Genomic DNA, 16,252 nt, shown 5'->3' with positions numbered 1-16,252 from the left:
AGTTATCAGATAAATTAGCCAGAGTTAAATAAGTTGTTGATCGCAAAATAGTACACAAAGTAGACATAAAATTTTTGTCCAGAGATGTTTTCTTTATGGCAGTTATCATATGGCCAGATGTGGTTAACAGCTACTTGGGTTAAAGGCCTGGTGACACAAGCATTTAAAATGGTGAAATAAGTGAATTCCAACGTAACCGCTGTGATTAGATTTGTTCATAGCGACAAGGAAACGCAACACCAATTTGAACCCTGACCACTGAAAGAGAGAGAATCAGTTGTTTCAACCAGTGCCCCAAAACAACATATGTTTATGTTGCCAGGTGGCGTTATCATAGAGCAGGAGAAGCTGTCAGGGTGGATGGATGAATTCAACAAAACACTGAACTTTAACACAGCAGACCACTGCTTGTTTACCGTTTCCAATCAGCATGACTACAATTGTTCCCTGCTTTAACCATGGCGTATAAAGGTCCCCTGAAGTTTTTGAAGTCGTAATTTTATCCAAACCGTGACCTTTCCCTAGACATAACCGAGTCATTTTTGTATCGAAACTTAACCAGAGCCTTACCATACAGTGACTGGAAGGCACAGACAGATGATATTGTCCTGCCAATACTGGCGTGAGATTAGAAAATGTTTCTAAGGGTCATTCCGGAGGGCATGAATAAACAACATATTTTGTCATTTAATTTAGAGAATTTGAGTTCCTCAGGTTGTACCTGTGAATTTGCACTGGTGATCAATGGCAAGCCGTCTTAACAATGTTGAGGTTCAAAGCAGACAGCTGAAGAGTGCAAAGTGGAGAACGGTATTGTAGCTTAGCGTTGTTGCACCATTTACTTTGCGAGTAGTCACTACATCAACAAGCTTGATATATTTTGCAAAAATGTGTGAATTGGTTTCACCACAGTCTCACTGAAACCTGATGAGTATCATTTTGAAAATGAAGTGTGCCAAATATGTGAGCTCAGGTAACTAATGTCCTATGAATTACTGTCCATACATTGCTCCAGAAGCGCCCTCAGTGGTCCAACCCAATTACACAAGGCATCTGCATCAATCGACACCCGTTCCCTCAGACCATGTAATCACCTCACAGATGATCTTTCTGCCCAGAATATGAGCTCATGAGCTTTTCCCCCACCCCCCATCACAATAACACAGCCAGCCTCCTTGTTACAATGGAGGGCACCAGAAGCAGACAGCTGTATTAAACAATGCCACCCACTCTCTGAGGAACCTCTACGAGCTCACTTATTAGAGCCCACTGATAGCTGGAGAATGGGAGCTTGTAGGGGTAATAATATACTGAATGGGCCTTTCCCCCTCCTCCTTCTCCTCCCCTGCCTTTTACTTTGCTCTCTCTCTCTCTCTCCTCTCTCTCTGTCTCTCTCTCTCTTTCTCTTTCTCTCTCTCTCTCTGTCTTTACCTCTCTCTCCCTCCCTGCTGGGCTTTATCAGTGGCCCTGGTCAATGTCCTACTGTCATGTCTTGATGTGATTTATGTCACAGGCTGTGAAGTCGACTTATCTCCCTCCTCCCCCAGTTCTCTCCCCCTCCTCTGCCTTCCCCACCTCCTCCACTGCCTTACGGAGGTTTTGGCTCGCTCCGTCTCAGCCGGTCTGGCTCCTCCAGCAGGGACAGGGAGGAGAGGTTTAGGTGGAGGGAGGTATTGAGACATTAGAGGTGTGAGAGGAAAATTCCTTCCAGATATCCACCTGTCCTGTAAATTTTTTTTTACCGACCCTCAGTACAACTTATTAGCTTCCTGCAAGTATGCACATGGGCTCAAATAACGGTCAATAAGACTGAGATTGTGAAATGATGTTCCATAATTTCAAAGCCCTCTGGTTGAATATCACTCTTTTGAAACCTGTGGAAAAAAAGTCTGTAAGTCTATAAATGTGTACAAAAGATTTGCAGAAAAAATGAGAATGCTGAAATACGACTTGTGTATAAATTATATCAACAGTGAGGTCATACAAAATCTGTGTGAAAAACTTCTCCCTCAAAGTTCCCACACTGTGTGAATGTGTGAACACACAGGTGAATTACATGTAAAAGTAGGGTCCAAATTTTGAGTCTCTCTGTATCCACAATGATAGTATAATTCGTGCAAAATTTTATTTAAAGTTGTAACCCTTAAAGGTAAACTATACCAGTTTTACACATCAAAGAATGTTTTCAGGTGTTGGGGACACTACTGTATATGGGAGAAAAGTTGTCCATCGTGAAAAAAAATGAATGCTAATTCAGTGAAGTTACTGTGGTAACAGCAAAAGTGATATACTACAGCAAAAACATGTTGAGCAGCTACTTTGTCAGAAATACAACAGTAAAGCAATTGGTGTATGTGTTTACAGAGCAGCCAGACAAACTCATGATGATTTAATAAAAATTGTCAGTCAACAATAATTGCAACCAGTCGGATTTCTCGATGCATTTGTATTTCTACACAACAGCAGGACACAGTAAAGTTGGTTACAGCCTGCCCCTTGCAGCCTTTCATCTGATAGCTTGCTGTGGCTGCTCCTGACTATCCCATGGCTCCCTCACAAAAATTAAAAATGAACCACTGTCAAAAAAATGACCAAAATAACTGCAATGCATCTTTGATATACGATCGCTCCTAACCTCTGTGGCAAATACATTTCGCTTCCTGTGGCTGCTTCACAATAAAAGCCACCCCGTGTTTTGCAATTTGAACGCTTTTGATGTGAAGCAGCTGCAGTAGCAAATGTAGAGTTAGTATTAGCTGTAACTTGATATAACTCTGATAGAGCTTTAGGAGGGCGAACAGTAAACAGTGAAGCTGACATCAGTGAGATAAAATGAGATGAGGTAATTTCTGAATGTAAGTACATGGAATAGTAAAAGAAAAATGTTGACCATAAATAGAATCAAAAATGAGGTTTCATGAAAACCTTTTTTCCACAACTACAAATCTTTTCCACACATTCTACACATTTTATTTCTCATGCTATTTTTTGTACAGGTTTCCAAAGTGTGATGAATATAAGTGTGTACTTGCGCTTTTGTGTGCGTGTGAGTGTGTGTGTGTGTGTGTGTGTGTGTGTGTGTGTGTGTGTGTGTGTATGTGTGTACGTGCATGTGTGCGTACGTGCGTGTGTGTTTGTCTGTTTTGCGTGTGTGTCCACATTTCCCATCCTCATGCCTCTCCTTCCACTGGCCTTTGATGTGCTTTTAAAGTGTCCCATGCTCTCTCTGCTTTCCCTCTGACTTGACAATTGTTTATTAGTTTTGAAATGGTCTTAGAGGATCTTATGTGTCTCTCAATGACATACTTTAAGAGAGGATAACTGGCTTTAAAACAAAGAGAGAGTCAAGAGATAGGAAGTGGAGGAAAGGCAAAATATGAAAAATGTTAAGACTTTAACTGGGTTATTATGGTGAGGCTTGCTAGTTGGATAGGCTATCTTGTGAAAGGAATGGCAGAAAAGGAGGCATGAGGGAATGAAGAGAAAGCAGTGTAAGAGTGTGAAAGAGAGAAGGAGCAATCAACAGCTGAGGAGGAAAAGAGAGACTTACAAGGAGAGAATGACTGAAGATGCACCCAGAGACCACCCAGTTGCCCTGCTCCTCACTGCTGTTAGATGGATGGTTTCTGGTTGTTCAATTGCCAGTTTCAGGTCCGATCCTGTAACTCAGCATCCACAGCACCATGACTCTGCATATGTAACCTGAATCAGAGGGTCTACGTGTGCATTGTGTCCTCATGAAGGTGGATTTGATTAAAGTGCCTGCATCTCTTCTATTCATTGTTCTTACTCTCAAATATGCAGTGAAAGTGCAGCCACATCGATCGAAAAGTTGCTTGGGAAGTTTGGCTGGAATAAGCTCCACCTTACATTAAAGAGATTGACCTAAGAGAATGAAGGGGCCCCAGTTCCTGAAAATTTGCAGTTTTATCTTTCCTTGCCTTCCTGCTTGGGGAAAAACAGAGCAGGAATTACTACAAATTTTCAACTTCATTTTAGACGTCTCCCTTCTTGCCTGATAAATTTGCATTTCATTTGTACAGAGAAACACACACCCAAGTGAAACAAAATTTGTTTTCTCTTACCTACCTGATTCTGTGAGCTTGGGAGCCAGTCAAATGCATAGCAGAGCAGAGTCATTCTGCAAAAATGCTGGATCCTACATTTCCTGCAAGGTACATCCTGCCCATTATCTAGGAATTATGTCCGTATTGGTATATGCACGAATTAGTGTGCCCTACATATTGAAAGGTAGAAAGTAAGTCTGTAGAGTTCAGGGTGCTCGATGGAGTTTCATGCAGGAGACTGGAGTTTACATACTGTCGCAGACTTCCAATAAATATTTGCCTTTTTTTAATCATGCACACACTCTCCCCCCAAACCGTAATCTAGTGTTTTAGTTCTGTAACCTTAACCATACCCTAACCATAGTTTTTCACCAAAACCAAATAATTCCCTAACCTTAGCCATACCTTGGTTGCAATGTGCAGATATTGTAGAAAGCATTAATTTGCTTTCTACAATATCTGGCGGCACTTTGGCTGCCTAGGGGTAAATGTGCCGTCCATGAGCCGCAACGTCTGCGGTTTGTGTAAAGTCAGGGATCTTTGTTGCATGTCGTTCCCGAACTCTATCTCCCCTCATTTCCTCACATCTCTCTACTGTCAACACAAAAAAAAAACATAATCCAAAGTTTCAGACAAACGTCCATGTTGTCATCCATGATGAAATTCTTGTCTGGCAAAAGGGTTGTTACAGTATTCACTGGCTGAGTAGAACTCATCACGACGATTAAACTGATCTTCATGTGTAAAACTGGTAAAATGTCTCTTATTTTGATTATTTCCCTTTTTTTAACACAAAAACTTCAGCATTCTAATGTGAAATAAAGGTGGTTACTACTTTTAGCCATAATAGTTTATTTAGTCACTCTGGGCTATGGGTAATAAGTGAGCTACAGTTTCTCTTTGGATATGTATTTTTTCCAATAATCAACACCAACAGCGCAAGACAGTAAACACACCAAACCTCGGTCTTCACACCAAACTCCCCAACACTCACTGTCTCTGTAGAACAACTGCAGGTGTGGGCACATAAATTACTAACTGAAATGTTACACATAAACAATGTTCTGGCTGATTTGACCTGTGCTCTGGTTGAATTGGGGGAAGCCATGTTGGGAATTATGTGAGACCACAAAACTACCTAATAAAAAGAATGACCAAGGTCTTGACATGCCTTTTTGGCGCAATTAAACTACCAAAGCATGAAGGGATGTCAAGCACAAGCACAGTTTGTACACAGGCATGAGTAGTCATTTAACCAGGCATAATAAGTGAAAACACCTGTGGATTATGGGTGTGCTAACCTTTAAGAGATTATAATATACCAAAATGCAAAGTGTACAGTGAGTAATATTACAGTAAGTTGGTAATATCCCTGTTATCATCTGGTCTGGTCTCACAAATGGATTCATAGCTTTTTATACTGTAATTTACATGAGGTGAGACATTTCAAACTATCCAGTATAAATTCAGTTGAACACATTTCTGTGGATGCTAATTTCTAAGAGGAAACAAATCTCCATCAGTTCTTCAACATGTAACCTCTTACTTTACTCATCCGTCTTCCCTGAACATCCTTCTTTCTTGACTCTCTCCTGTCGACCCTTCTCTGAACTCTATCCCTCACTTTCCCCTATTCTTTATACGTCTTCCCTCTCCTTTCCTTACTGCCCTTCTCTTCCTTTTGCTCCCCCTCTTATCCCTCTCTGCCGTCCAGCCTTTCCCCATCCCTCTTCCCTTCCCATTCCTCTTCTCTGCCATCCTCCACAGGTCCTTCGACTGATCATTTTCAGCTCTGCCTCAGCCCTGGCGGCAGCTGTCCCTTATCGGCCCTCGAAGACGCTAAGAAAACAGTGTGATGTGGGATCCTTATAGGACTAGATGGTGTAATTGCCTAATTGCTTTTTTTTCTCCCGTCAAGGAGTTCTGCTTTCTGTCAGGCAGGCAGGAGATCCATAAACAGCGGCCAGCTATTCCCAGCATCTACCTCAAAGTCACCGTTTTGTGCAGTTTGATTGGTTTAACTCAGAGCCAGGGCCTATCGCTCATTGGCTCCTCCCAGGATGAATGGCCCCGCTGACAGCCAATGGGGCCACAGCAGGGTAAGAAGGGTGAGCAAGAGAGTAAACAGCATTTTTCTGGAGCCAGGGACATGCAGGGGTTTCTTTGTTGGGAAGTCCCAGTAATGGTTCAGTTTTGGTTCCTGGGAGACCAAAAGGCATTCATAATTTTAACTAAACGATATGATAGTTAACCATTAATGGTCACAACAGCAAGATTTGAGCAGTTTGCATGCACAGACGTTGATGGTAAAGCATCTGAGGCTGGTGCACTCATGCACAAGAGTGATATGTTTTAGTGCATTTTAACTAACAATTACCCCTTGAACTTTACAGAAGACAGGGAGATTCGAAGTTGCAGGGTGTTACTTGAAGGCCGTGGCCTAGAAACAGGGCATAAATCAGGGCAAAGTCTCTGCTTCTCTCTATCTCCCTCCTCCAACGCTCCCTCTCCTCCAGCACACTCACTCCATCCAAGGCCAAGCAATCTGTCTGCTGAGGCACAGAGGGCTGAGTGAGAGAGGAGATTGCTGTATCAAGAGAAATTTTAGAGAAGAATACCTAATACTGGCCATCTCAAAACCATCCTTTACCCCCCCCCCCACCCCCCCACCCCAGTTTGTCTCCAGTCCATACATCTGGCTGGAAACCCCCATGTGATAGATACTGTCTTTCTCTCTCAGATCCTCTGTCCTCTGTCCATCTCTATAAGCTTGAATGAAGATAGATGTGGACATTGTATATGTTAACATGGCCATCAATTTCAAATCATTCCACTGGTGGTGGTGTGCAGGACTAAAAATGGAGTCGATTAGTGACAAAGAAGAGAGAATGTAGAACAGAAATAGATTGGGTGAAAAAAAAACACAGTACCGCTATGCTTTTATCAGCAGAGCCACACACTAATCCAGAGGAGGAAGCCCGGCGTCCTGTCATGGAGGCATACAGGAAACAGGCTGGTACAGACAGGAAGCCAGCGACAGCACAACAACACGGCTCACACTGGCCCCCAGAAATCCTTACTTATTGTAAATTACTGATACACAAACAAACAAATCATCTGAAAGACAGGTATGCATCTATGTGTCTGCCTGTCTGTCTGACAATCTGTGTATATGCATATATATACAGCGTAGAGGTAGCAGGTCTGATGCCTGGGCACTCAAGTGTGTTCACACTAGAGAAGTGAAGTAGGATGTGAGAGACTGGAACGCCTAACCAGAGGTAAAATCTCTCCATTAGGTCAGAGGTCATAGAGAAGAAGACATTCAAATATTCAAAGATCATCAGTTCAGTTCACTAAAGATTTCATTTTTTGGTTTGCAGAAGACTTAAAACACAAACATATTAAATAAAGAAAAAGTTCAATTAATCCATTAGGAAATAATATGTACCACATATAGTAGGTTTCTATTAGTGTTATCGGTTTATTAAACATCACCAGCTTGACAAAATAGGTGAGTTCATGAGCGAGTTGAGGGGCCTCAGTTAGTCCAAACATGTCTGTAATAGACCTTTTCACAGCAGATAATTTGACATGTCATGGCGAAGTGCACAGGTGTAATTAATAACAATAATTGGCTGCATTCCATGTAAATGTGCCAGCTCCAGTATGCATGCCAGCTCATTGGCATAACTTACTATGATCCTTAAACGGATCATCCATGTTATTAATTGCACCTGTATTTACTGCTATGACACGTTGAAAGGTCTGCTGTGAAAAACAGCATGAAGAAGAGACTGAAGGTGGCTGCTGCACTGGTAAGTTTTAATGGGAGCTGTGTTTTTTATTTGTTTGCTTATTTATTTGTTTGTTTTGTTTACTAGAAAATTATCATTGTATAACTTTTCAAATAACTGCTGGAACAGTAGTATATGACCATTTATATTATAGTATGGATAGTTAATTGCAAGCACACATTGAGGTTATTCAGAAATACAGATGAAAAAAAAATGCTAAATGAGAGATAGTATTGAGTTACAGTAGCTAGTCTAACAGAGGCTAGCTTGATGGTGACGCCAGGACATCAGCTCTCCATTGAATTGGGTGACAAATTGAAGGGAAACCCTGAGCAAATGAATGGATAAACAAAACAAATGCAGATATTTCCACACAGGTGCACTGAATGGTACAATTAACATCCCATCATGCTCTGCGACATGTATAAAAATTCTGAGCAGGCGCAGTTGATTCTGATTTTGTATCAAGATGGTAAGAGGCAAAGATCTATGTGACTTTGAAAGAGGGTTCATTGTTGGGGCAGAGATGGCAGGAGCTTCAGTCACAAAGACTGATCAACTGGCTGGTGTTTAAATAGGAACAGTGAGTATTGTGACATCTGCACTTAGATCCATGGGAAAGACGTCAGTACATAGGGTCGGAAATTGCGGTCGACAGGTCACATTTTTAATACTGTGATGCTCTTGCATCAGTGTGATATGTAAGGAAAAACAGAAGAGCAACTCCTCACCAGGTGACTGAGAAAGTCATTGCAGGATGTGATCAGACTGTGTCAGTGAGAACAGCCCGTCAATAATTACACAGAGATGAATGATTACAATGATGAAGGCACATTTGAGAGTTCAGTGGTGCAAAAACCACAGGCACTGGTCAACAGAGATGTGGAAAAAAGTGATGTGTTCAGATGAGTCATCCATATTCTTGACATTTGGGCGAGTGAATGTGTGGTGTACACCAAGAGAACGGTACAGGCCTGAATGCTTGACCCCTGCAGTGACTGGCATTTTTCTGGCATAGTTTGGGTCCACTTGCCCCCTTAGAGGGAAGGGTCACTGCAAATATATCGAAAGTTGTTCTGAGTGATCACCTTTATCCTATGATGAATCATTTCTATCCTGGTGGGGGTGATCTCTTCCAGGCTGACAATGCTCCCCTCCAGTAGGGCAGGAGGGGTCACTGAATGGTTTGGTGAGTATGAAAATGATGTGAATCATATGCTTTGGCCTTCGCAGTCACCAGATCTCAACCTGCTTGAGCACCAATGGGAGATTTTGGATTGACGCGTTACACTGCGCTCTCCATCACCCTCATTGAAAAATCCTAAATGAGGGTATATCTTTTGGAAGAATAGTGTCCATCCCTCAAGCAGAGTTCCAGAGACTTGGAGAATCAATGCCATGGCACACTGAAGCTGTTCTGGTGGTTCGTAGTGTCCCAACACCAAGAACCAAGGACATTGCTTAACACTGCCTATGCCTTAGACTGCTGGCATCTTTGTGAGGACTAGTTTGAGTTATAGATCATTGGAGTGAGGACATTTTGACGATCCTCACTTTCTGACACACCTTCAAAGGTTTGTTTGAGGGTTATGAATAGAATTAGGTTAAGATTAGGGTTAGAATGAGGTGAAGGTTAGGTTAAGTTTAGGGTGAGGGTTAAGGTTTGGACAGTAGTGGTTAGGGTTAGTGTAAATCTCCAGGTAATGAATGCAAGTCTATGTAATGTCCCCAAAAGTGACCAAGGTCAATATGTGTGTGTGCGTGTTTGTTTGTGTGTGTGTATTTTACAGGGTGAGTCTGTCTCCAGGGTTTTATGGTGCAGTACCACAAATCTGCTGTAACATGCTGTTCAGTTCAAAGGTGCATGTATGTGTGTGTGTGTGTGTGTGTGTGTGTGTGTGTGTGTGTGTGTGTGTGTGTGTGTGTGTGTGTGTGTGTGTGTGTGTGTGTGTATGGATGTGTGTGTGTGGGTGATTTTTGTTTTTATCATATGTAGCTATCAAATTACAGTCAGTGTATACAGTAACAATACAGGAAAGAACCCAGGAGTTTGAGGATGTCTCATCTCCTTGTGTGCCCTCTGTTGAACACACACACACACACACACACACACACACACACACACACACACACACACACACACACACACACACACACACATCTGTGTACACAAACAGGTACACATTCACCACACAGAAACTCAGTCATTGACACTTTTTTCCTCTTTTTCACTTTATTCTTCCTTCTTATTATCCCAAACTGTCCCTCTCACCACAGCCTGTTCTGTCTCTATTCTCCTCTGTCTTGCAGGGGTTTGAAATATTTATCCTACCTCTCTGCTTGTTTGACATCCCAGGTTTATTCATCGCTCTGGGTGGCCTGGATTGCACTGCCAGCTCCTGATGTTCTCTGGCTCAGCTATAGAGAGGACACCACATTATTCTCAGTCACACTAATATGTACACCTACATCAGTGCTCTTTACAGTTCAGCAAGCAATACAAGGGGATTGAAATTGCTTGTGAATTTTGTTCGTAAATTAAGTGCTCTGAAATCGTCAGCAGGGTCAATGTTATTCGTTCTCAAATGGAGGATGAAGAGGTCCAGTGGCTGCAAAATGAGAAAGACTGAATTCAAACACACACAGACAGACACATTCGGTACAGTGTGGATTTGTTTTGGGTTCATGTATGGAGCGCCACACAACTTGCCTCTCAAGCAGCAGTATAAGATTATCCATATGTATCTAAATCCCCATGCAGCACATCGAACAGGAGGTCTCAAGACAGCCCAAAGGCTAAAATTTAAGTGATGTTCATTGTTAAGAGTGCAGAGTCTGTGCCATGGTGTGTAGCCAAAGTAGACAAATGTAGCCCAATCAGAGCCTACAACCCACCCAATCATCTTAAAAGTAGCCCCTTTTTTTCATTTAGAAAAGGGGTTTTGTTTTGTCTAGAGCTGAAATAAAAGTATAATTAATTAAATTATTATTCCACAGTTGTTTGGATAATTACGTTAAACCTTAAAAGTTTTCACTTATATGGACATATGTAAACTTTTGCAAGCAACAAGAAGTATAATGTTACCATAGATTCAGTGAGTTAAGCTGGTGCAGCTACAATTCAAGCCCCATTTTTTTAGCCTATATTTGTTTACATTTTGGAAGGTTTAATATACAGAATTTGCTATTAGCAGTTCCTGTTTGCTATGTACCATTATATATACTGACAACTAACTTCTCTATGAATTACTTTCATTCTGAAGAAACTTTAAAAATGTGATGATTCTCAGACAAGTTCTGGAATTATAAGGAGTGTGTTTTTTCTATGATTTCTAAGCAGGTTTATAGCAGATTGGACATTGAATACACTTATGTCCTCGGAAAGAGTAAATCGCACTATATCTAAAAGTATTTGTAGTCTATTATGTCTGGGTGTTCAAGTTTGACTGAGTTATGACTCTAATTTTTGAGACAAATTGTAGAATTCGGGTACTGACGGTTTTAAAGTAGCCTACCATCATATCCTCCATGAGCTCCTTTTGATTTGCAGGCCAAGCCACAGAGTCTAACTTACCATTATTTTAAGAACACCTATATGCAACTCTCCCTTTCACCTAATTGCCTCATGTCGCTCCTTCAGCGACACCACAGTTGTTTTTTTTTTTGCTTTTTTTTTTATTGTCGTGAGATTGGCAACAATCTCATATTTTTTAATGGTAATATTAAAAGATAATAGACCATTAAAGCTTATCTAATCAATATTTTAGATGAATCAAATGACTACATGTGATGTGAAAGGTGGCGCTAGCAGTAATGAACCCACAGAGAATTACCTAGCTCCGCAGTTCCCCTCAGCTCTGCAGATTTTTTTAGCGTTTCTCAGCTCATTGTTTTGGTTTTACTGTTTGGTTCAATCGCACTGCTCTTAGCAGTGAAAAAGCTCTGATAAACCCTCTGTTCACTACTTGCCCAGCACCAAATGGCAGACAGACCAAGTTAACGACCAGCTGGTGAACATAGTGGTGAATGTGAAATGAGAGTTAATATTAGACTTATACTAATTAGACACAACATTGAAACCAGTTACTGGTTTGAACGTTGTGTCTGATCGGTGTACATTCCACAGGTGGCCAGAAGCACAACCTCAAACAAGTGATAATGGCACTCTGTGTCTGCTAGACATTTGCCAAAGGACTTTGAGGTGATAGTATATCAATATTATTTTGTTTCTGCTGCCATAAATTTGCCAAAAAATCCATTATTGCAGGTCCGGTGTTTAATTTTAAGTCAATTCATCCTCCTTATCTCATATTTTTAAAAAGGGACAAAAAAGAGCAAGAGAGAGAATCATACGGAAAGTCTGTTTATTACTGCACCTGTTCACATATTTGTTCTACAGTAGTAGTTCCGTTGCAGTACTAATAATGTACCTTTGTTTCTTAGAGTGCACTTGCATATGTGTGTGTGTGTGTGTGTGTGTGTGTGTGTGTGTGTGTGTGTGTGTGTGTGTGTGTGTGTGTGTGTGTGTGTGTGTCCTACCCTACAGCATCTAAACAAGGGCATGGGTCCAGAAGACATACTGTGCTAATGCTCCACCCTCTTGTCAAAGCCCTGCTTTAGTCTCCCACACCCATGCCATGTCCACTGACCGAGGTTTAGTGATACATGCAAAAAAAACATGCACCGTGTATCTATGGGCACACACAGGGTGGGAAGTATGAGGGTGGCGGAGAGGTTTCAGTTCTGTAAAACTTTCCATGTGCACACACACCCACATACATGCACACAACTTTATCAGGAGGTCAACAAGAGGACTGGCTGACTGGTTGGCAGAGTTACTCTTCACACCCTTGTTTGATGAGGTCATTCACTACGGCCAGAGATGGAGGTGGCTCATGTTAGTGCTGAGATGGTTGGTCATTTATATTCATGGATAATGTATTTAGTTGATTTTTTTGGCCTCTGGTGTTAACTGTACTTGTGCAGTAATAGGCTAAACGCGCAGTTGTCAGTACACTGTATGTACATTGAAAGCCTACATAGCACAATATAACAGAAACAAAGCCTCGTAAGAGCCTCTGTATAATTGTATATCATATTTGACGGACACAAAGCCGCCTGAGCTGTGCGTCAAATAGCAGCAGTGCATATCTTTTGTTAGAGTATAGCTCACACAAGCCCTGTGCACCACATTTGCCCACAACTGCCTCTGTATTCACAGCCAAAGATTTCCAAAGCACACCTGTCAAAGCCACTGCCATTTAAAGCTATTACAATGCCTCCCTCATAGAAATCCAAACAGCTCGTCAGATTCATAGGCAGCAATTAATTTTCAAAGTGTCTGATCTCGTGCTGCTTGGCCATGCTCTCCTCCCCCTAGTGCCTGACATGGAGAGAGCTGCATAAATGTTTATGCAGCAGTATTTTTTAAAGGCCCTCTGCAGTGTCTTGTATATCTGCCCGCTGCTTTGATGTCTTATCTGCTGGGTGTGTGTGTGTGTGTGTGTGTGTGTGTGTGTGTGTGTGTGTGTGTGTGCGTGTTTATGTCTAACTATTGTTTAGGTATGCATGGACATGTTTTATGTACACTTCTTGCTAATCATCGGTCTAATCACTTTAGAATTTTATAGAATTACATTTCTGTTTCTAGTAGAAATACTAGGGGATATTAAAAACTTCATAGCAGCAGAAATAGAATTTTGACATAAATAAATATAATCTAATTCCTACAATTAAAAGCAAATTCTTATACAGTACTATTAACCGCCATCTCTGTCCACTGAAAACCATGTATCTACTTTTGATGATTTTGAAATTTTCAAATAAACTGAAGAACAAATTCTTCCTTCATGAGTTGAAAAAATTGTTTTAGTTCTTTATCTAAATAAACCATTTAGGGCAACATCTACAGTTTGGCTCCTGGCTGGAGGACCATTATTATATAATGCCCCTATCTCTCCCTACGTTTCCTGGCTCTCTGCACCATGAAATAATAATTTTTAAAAAACCTAAATAAACTGAATAAAACTAAATAAAATGTTTACAAATCCATTGGATCTGAAAATGAACCATCCCAAAGCTGACAACAGGCCTGTTTTTCTTAGCTCATGAAAAGTTGACGTTTTGGAGATACATGGTTTTCACAAAGCAGTGACAAAATGCAGGTTAAAAAAATAGTTAGGTGGTTTATGTGTTCATCAACAGCAATGCATCCTGTTGAAGACACTGAACCTCCTACCTGCTAAGAGTGAGTCTCTGAGTATGATTTACACTTCCTCCCACAACCATCTTTTCAATTTTCTGCGACTTGTGGCACAGGACCCCTGCTGTTGTTTCAGACCAGACGGGACAACCTTCGTCCTTCTTGGGACCACTGTTGGTAGGTACTCACCACTGATGCTCCATAGCAGTTTGGCCCTTTTCAAAGTCATTCAGGTCTTTACACCTGCTCATTTCAACCCCATCCATAATGCTGACTACTAGAACCAACTGTTTACTTACTATCTAATATATCCCAGGGCTTGGCATACGCCGTTGTTACAACATAATCAACATTTTTCGAGCGGTCATAATGTTTTGGATAAGCTTAATTGTGATTTACGCTTTGGCATACAGAGTAAAAACAAGCCAGCAATTGTGCTGAGCCCCAGCGTCAATATATTAACTGCAGATTTTACTGAGACACATTCTCCCTCTTGGAGTGTTTGATCTGAATACCACAGATAATTCAAGCATTGCTCTTACAGTCCTTCTCCTCTTGGGTGGGAAATGGATGAACTGATTCAATAAATTGAAGGACTGAAACTAAACACAATATCCAAACGTTTTCTTAATATTCCCAGAGCAATACTGACAATGTCTTTCTGATGAGTGCCCCTTGGGTCTATTGCCTCCTCAACAGATTTGTTAAATACTGTTTATGTAACAGAGTGAGAGAGACTCCAGTGATCTACAAGCCTGTGAGTGTTTTAGTGATGGCTGGTGCAGGTCAAGGTAATGATCATAAATAAGAGGTGCAGGAGAGGAGGAGGAGGAGGGTGGGGGAGAAAGAACCAGTGAGAGAGGGTGAATGAACATCATAACAAGTCTAAGGATGGGTTCAAATTCCTACAGCTCATGGGTGTCGTAACTTACAGCACCTTGTGTTGACCCAAAAAGAGAGCTGCGAAAGTGTTTCGTGGGCTAGATGGCAACTTAGAAATTGTTCACACTGCGTTGGCAACATCTGCAAATACTCATATAGCACCATCTCTTAGTGACATTTTTGTGGAGTAATCTTTAGCAACATATTCCGGATTGTGAAGCACTTGCTTTGTAGGAGCCAGTGGCAGCTGCTGTTCAAATTCAGCCAAGTTATAACGTAAGTGTTTACTAAGTGAAGATTAACACATCACTAAAGTAAAAGAAAATTCTACCACACAAACTAGTGCTTATGTTGAGATTAGTTTTCACCAAATATTTACACCCAGTAACTGCCAGGTTGCATAGCTACCGTAACTGAACTAGCTAACTGACAAAACTATATATGACACGTACAGATTGAAGAGTAAAAAAGGTATTGGACATTGTGGGCATATCTGACCTGACACTTAATGCAGTTTAAAAGTGATGTAAATAGAGAAGATTTGAAACCACGTTTTACCAAAAACAACACAAAATGCCTCTAATTACAAAACATTAAGCCAATAACACTGTGGCCAAGTAATGTCAGTTAGGTTAGTATAATCAGATGTTTCCCACTCTATAAAATGTATAAATACAACCTACTCTGACACACGTATTTTTTCATGTGCTCAAATCCTACATTTACAGACAATTGATTTTTTTGTCCACCTGGTTGCAGCAGAAACAAGCTGTAAACACAACACCTGACCTTTTAAGTTAATATGGCAAACATGTTGGCAAACAGTTGCTTATTAACACAACTTTAGGCACAGAGCAACATTATTATTCATTTGGAGTCATCTTCCTGTCCACCTGATGAATGTAAGTCTGATGATAATGATTTTATCGACTGCAGACGGCCTCGGTATGGCCGCTGGTTAACATATATGCCTATTTATGAGTCATGATCATATTTCACACTAGTTCTGACAACTAATGAGAGAAACAGAAAAATATGTAAATGAGAACACTATATTGTAAATTGAATTGCATTAAAACACAGTATAGGTGATAACAGAGAGCAGGACGGGCCAGAATGATATCATCTCCCCCTTTCTCCCTTTCTCTGTTTTTTTTCGCTCTATCTGTCTCACTGTCACTAATCAAAATATAAAACTGACTTTTCTGTATATGTGTTAAGACAAAGTCAGTAGCCTAACAAATGAAAGGGAGCATTATAAATTAATTTTAAGTCAAGTGAATTTCACAATCCGGAGACACAAG

Source organism: Xiphias gladius, chromosome 18 (assembly GCF_016859285.1).
Source record: "Xiphias gladius isolate SHS-SW01 ecotype Sanya breed wild chromosome 18, ASM1685928v1, whole genome shotgun sequence".
Classification (NCBI taxonomy): domain Eukaryota; kingdom Metazoa; phylum Chordata; class Actinopteri; order Istiophoriformes; family Xiphiidae; genus Xiphias; species Xiphias gladius.
This window is presented reverse-complemented; position numbering follows the sequence as displayed.